Source organism: Tupaia chinensis, unplaced genomic scaffold, assembly GCF_000334495.1.
Source record: "Tupaia chinensis unplaced genomic scaffold, TupChi_1.0 Scaffold149666_1, whole genome shotgun sequence".
Lineage (NCBI taxonomy): Eukaryota > Metazoa > Chordata > Mammalia > Scandentia > Tupaiidae > Tupaia > Tupaia belangeri.
The window spans coordinates 898,867-904,886 of NW_006209511.1; positions in this window are offsets into that span (position 1 = coordinate 898,867).

Here is a 6,020-nt window from a genome sequence, read left to right on the forward strand (position 1 = left end):
TGCTGGTCCCATTGTCTTACTTTTCTCTCTCTGAGCTAGAGGATCACTAGAGGTTCTTTCTACATCTAATATACTGTTATTCTCTGAATTAAAGAAAAAGAAAAGTCATCTCTATTTCAGGTATATCTAAGCATGGTAATTCAAAGACCAAGCACAGAAATAATACATTTCAGTTTGGGTTGAGTAACAAACTCCATTGGCCAAAGTGAGTTATTTATTTCATCTCGACTACACAGCATTTAAAAAAATAATAACTTCTCAAGGAAACATATGTTTATGCTATAAAAATCTGAAAAGACATCTCAGAGCCTCTTTTCCTTCAAAGAGAAGAAAACAACAAACCACCTGTTATCTGACCAAGCAGTGGCGGCCATGGTTAAGACTTTACTGAATAACAAATTCCAAAATCTATTCAGTGTGCCTTTCTGGAATTATTCATTTAATCCCCTGTTTCTCAGCTGAGGACAGTTTTGTCTCCCAGGGACATTTGTTGTCTGGAGAAATTTTGAGTTATTATGAGTAGGTAGTTGCTACTGGTACCTAGTGAGTAGAGGCCAGAGCTGCTGGAAAACAACCTACAGTGCTGAACACAATGTCTTACAACACAAAATTATCCAACTCAAAATGGCTGTTGAGGTTGAGAGACCCTCATTTAGGTGGGATATATGTGCTTTTTGTTAAAAAAAAAAAAGGAACCAAAAATAGATATTATTTTGCAATCTTTTTTTCTGTTCAGTGATGAATTTCTGTCCATGTCTATAAATTTTTATCTCTTATTATTTATTTTTTAAAATAATTATTTGTTTAATTTTTATTTATCATTATTATTTTTTAATTTGACCAGAGAGAGGGAGGGAAAGTGAGAAAGCAAGCAACCGTGTCTGGGACTTGAACCATGATAGGTCATGTTGAAGCTCAGCAACCTAACCACCACACCACCTGCTGGTGGCAGTCTCTGTTATTATTAAAGCCTGTGTTACTCTTCTTTCATATAGGTGTACCATCATTTACATAAACTTTTTCTTGTGCCAGCAGGGTGTGTGGAGATTAAGTTGACTGGATCCCACACAGCTGGTTTTGTGGTTTGAGTCCAGAATCTGCAGCTTGAAAATCACACCAGATGTATGTGCACACGTGCCCAAAATCCCAAGAGGAGAATGAAAGCCAAGGGATTGTAGCATGGCTTTCATTCATCCCTGTGGGGGATGATTTCTCACTTTCCCTTTCTCTCTGTCTCTTGTGGTGAGAGCATTTGTCCTATAGGAGGGAAAAATAAAAACCAAAACTATTACTAAGTAAATAAAATAACCTTTTCCTTATGTTCAGATATTTAGTTTTTCTCCAGATTGATTGATTTATTTGTTACTATTATAAACAACACTGTGAGGAGACTTTTTTTTTTTTGAGAGGTTTTTGCTATAAGGCGCATGCACTAGCCAGAAAGAGAGAGACAGACAGAAAACAAGAAAAACCCCTCAGAGGGGATGGCCACAAAGCAATCCCTTCTCTTCCATTCTCCTCTTGGGATCTTGGGCATGCACACATATGCGCCCAGCGTGAATTTAAGCCACCGGGTTCGGGACTTGAACCTCAGTTGACTACATGGGAATCTAGCAACATAGCCATTACGCCAACTGCTAGTCCCAATGAGGAGACTTCTTATGCATATATATTTATGCTTTTTTGGTTAGCCAGTAACTCACATTGTGCCCAGAGTCAGGTGGTACTCAAGGCTGAGTGTCCATTTCTCTTCATTCCACTGTTACAGTAATATATGTGGCTAATTTCCTGCATGTTCCTTTGTCGAAGGGGACCTTATTTTACTTCAAGTCCTAAAGTGAAGACCAGATGCATCACAATAAGCATATGCCAGGGATAAGGCTTAACTGAAGTGAAGGCACAAACATTGGCATAGAAGCTGTTAGCTGGTATCCTGCGCTGATTGACTCAGGTGTCATTTCAAATCTCCATTCACTGGCACAACATGTAGACCTAGGTCTGAAAGGGTAGCAACTACCTAGTCTCTGTGCACTGGAACAACTTGCCAGGGTCTGGAGCCAGAGGGGGCCCAGGCTGATAGCTGACAATGTAGGATGCATGAGGAAATCATGCCTGGATTTTTCTAGATCACAAACATTTGTGCTGTGTACCTGGTATGCTTATTAGAACAAGTTCAAGGGGAATAAACTGAACTTTCACTATCTCTTGGATTGATCCTCTAATTTTTTGTCTCTTCTATTTATTTCTACCATTTTTTTTCTTTCTTTGCTTTACTCCATAGATTTTTCTCAACCTATACTGCAATGTTTTGATGAAATATTTAGTTGTTTTTATTATGTTCTTAATGACCAAGATTTCCTTCTTATTCCCTTATCTTACTGAAGGTGAATATGGTAGGGTATTTTTTTTTTCTTTTTTTGTAGACAACATGTACTTGGGTCTCTCTTTTTTTTTCCTATAGGGCATGTGTGCTCGCCAGAGAGACAGAGAGAGACAGAGAGATAGAAAGCAAGAAATCACCCCCCAGGGGGGTTGGCCACACCACAATCCCTTCTCCTCCATTCTCCTCCCGGGACTTTGGGCACACACGCACACACATGTGTCCGGCATGAGTTTAAGCCACTGGGTCTGGGACTTGAACCGTGGTTGACTACATGAGAGTCCAGCGACATAGCCATTACACTAACTGCTGGTCCCCTTGGGTCTCTTTTAAAAAACCTGCTCTGATGGTTTCATTTTTTCTTTCTTTTTTTTGGAAGAGATTATCGCTATAGGGTGCGTGCGCTCACCAGACAGACAGAGAGAGACATTAGAGACAGAAAGTGAGAAATCACTCCCCAGGGAGGATGGTCACTCCGCAACCCCTTTTCCTCCATTCTCCTCTCGGGATCTTGGGCACACACGCACATGCGCCCGGCGTGAGTTTTAAGCCACCGGGTCCGGGACACAAACCACGGTCGACTATGTGGGAGTCCAGCGACATAGCCATTATGCTAACTGCTGGTTCCCTGATGGTTTCATTTTTTAATTTGTGTATTTTAAAGCAGTCACATTTAAAGTGATTACTGAAGTTGTTGGATTAATGTCTTCTCTATTTGTAACTGTTTCCTATTCATCGTTCTTATTCTTTTTCTGTTCAGTTGCAAAAGGACCCTGTACACAATTATTTATCAATTCTGAAACCTTAATATAATAGCTACCTAGCAAGTCATTAACATACAGAATCATGCATCATGAGAATAAGAAATATCACCCATTCCTTCTGCATGTTAGCAACTTGTCATTCCTGAGCAACAGTGCTTACATCACTCAGGTCTGTGAGCAGTCACTTCACATTTACCTTTCACATTTGAGTGAAAGATGGAATGACTTACATGCAAATGCAACATATTATAAAAATTTTTTTATAAAAAAGTCACAAACTACTTTACAGAATTTACTACAAAAGGTCATTTAAACTACCTTCACTTAGCTCTCCTCCCTTCCCATCCAGTGAGCCAACAGGATTGGGCATGATGGTGATTCTCAGTGTGGATGGCACACAGTTTAGTATTTTCAAATAAACCCACTTGGTAGCTTCACAAAGCTCCTGAAGTGCACCAATGGTTGTGTTCTTAAACCTCAAGTCAGTTTTGAAGTCCTTGGTGATCTCTCTCGCTAACCTCTGGAAAGGGAACTTTGGATGAGAAACTCAGTAGATTTCTGGTAAAAATGAATCTGAGAGAGCCATGGTTGGGTGGAACTTTTAGGCTGCTGCTCAGGACTTTTGCACTTCTGCCCTAGGGAGAGCCGTAGTCACAGAGCAAAGAAAAGATAGTCTTCCAATACTCTGCCCTTTCATTGTCCTTATTCTTTGTTTTTGTTGTTTGTTTTTAAAAACTAATTCACTTTTCTGTTGTCTCCTCTGGCTTTACTTGAGTATTTTATGTAATTCCATCTTCTCTCCTGTCTTGGTTGCCAATTATACTTGTATCTTATTACGTAGGTACTTTATAATAGAGAATCCTCAATCCTCTCTTCCTGTCCCTTACAACACTGATGTCATTTATTATTTCACTTATCTGTAAGGTATAATCACTGAATAGATAATTGCTATCATTATTATTTTGAATAAGCCAGTATCTGTTAGGCCAATTAAAAATAAAAAAGATATTGTTTTATCTTCATTTATTTTTTTTCTCTAATGTTTTCCCTTTATGTAGATCCAAGTTTCTGACATGTTGTTTTCCTAATTTCTGAAGGAATTCTTTTAACATTTATTGGAAGGCAGTTCTACTGGTAACAAATTTGCTCAATTTCTGTTTAAGGAAACCTATTTCCTGGTTACAAAATTCAGAATTCAAGATCAGTCTTGTTTTGTTTTTGTTTTAATTCAACATTTACATATTTCACTGTAATCTCTTCTTGTTTGCACAGTTTCTGAAGAGAAGAAGCCAAGTGCAATTCCTATCCTTGTTTTTTAGGTAAATTGTTTTTTCTCTTTTGCAGTTTGATTATGATTTGTCTAGGTAGAGATTTTGGGTATTTGTCTTCCTTGGTTTTCTCTGAGCTTCCCAGATCTGTCATTAATTTTGGGAAATTCTCAGCCTTTATTACTTCACATGTTTTTTTATTTCATTCTCTCTGCTCCTTCTGGTATCCCCATTACACATATGTTACATCTTTTGTAATTGTCTCACAGGTCTTAGATATTCTGTTCTATTCTTTTCATTCTTTTTCTTATTGCATTCCGGTTTTGGAAGCTTCTATTGACAGACATGTATTCTAGCTCACTGATTATTTCCTTGGCCATATCTAGTCTACTGATGAGCTTATCTAAAATAATTTTCATTTTTGTTACAGTGCTTTTGATTTCTAGCAATTCCTTTTTATTCTCTCTTATCATTTTCATCTCTCTGCTTACATCATCCATCTATTCTTGTATGTTCATTTTTTTCTAAACCTCTGCCCCTTCTAGTACTTTGTTGCTTTAAACTGTGTTTTACTTTTTAGCAAGACTTACAGTTTTTTTGTTAAAATTGCATATATGTCAGGTAAAAGGAACTGTGGTAGATTCTAATTCTAAGACTAAACTTTTTAGGAGTTAAGTTGTGTTTACTGTGGTATCAAAAGCTAAAATTTATTTTAATATCTTTGGTTTTGTTTCTTCTGTTGTCTTTGGATTTTCCTTGACACTTGTAAAATAGAGTCTGAGGCCTGTAGTTCTTTTTTTTGAAGAGGTTTTTTTTTTTTTTTTTGCTATAGGGCGCATGCGCTCGCCAGACAGAGAGAGACAGAGAGATAGAAAGCGAGAAATCACCCCTCAGGGGGCATGGCCACGCCGCAATCCCTTCTCCTCCATTCTCCTCTTGGGACCTTGGGCATGCATGCACACGCGCCCAGTGTGACTTTTAAACCACCGGATCCAGGACGTGAACCACAGTCGACTACATGGGAGTCAAGCGGCATAGCCATTACGCTAACTGCTGGTCCCAGGCCTGTAGTTCTTTTAGCTATAATTCTCTGTTATTATACAAAAGCCTATTGAAATGGTGGTAAGATGTTTGTGGGGGTGATATTTCCCCAAACTCCAGTTCCATCTCCATCTTTTATGTTCAAGACTCTCCTTGGTATTCTTAGCCAACTGCTCACATTTAAGAGAAAAGCAATAAAATGCCAATTTTGAGCTCTGCACTTGGGTGGTGAGGGAGTGGTGGGATGGAGATGGTCTTTGTTAATCATGATCTTCACTGTAATCTAGCTGAATTATTTTGGGAATCTCTGAAATCAACATATTTGAGTTTTCCTCTTGGAGCAGTCTAGATTATTCAGAGAAGAATCTTCCAATCTCTTGCTTAGAAGCTAAATGTTTATCTGCCAGCATTCTGGAAGCTAAAGGGGAAGATGACTGAATATCCACTATCTCTCTAGAGATGTTCCCTATCCTTCTCAAAGTTTAAACTAAAGTCTTGTAAGAATAAGGGAATTGTCTGTCTATATGGAACAGAGCAAGGAATCTTGAGAATAAACAATTTTCAGTC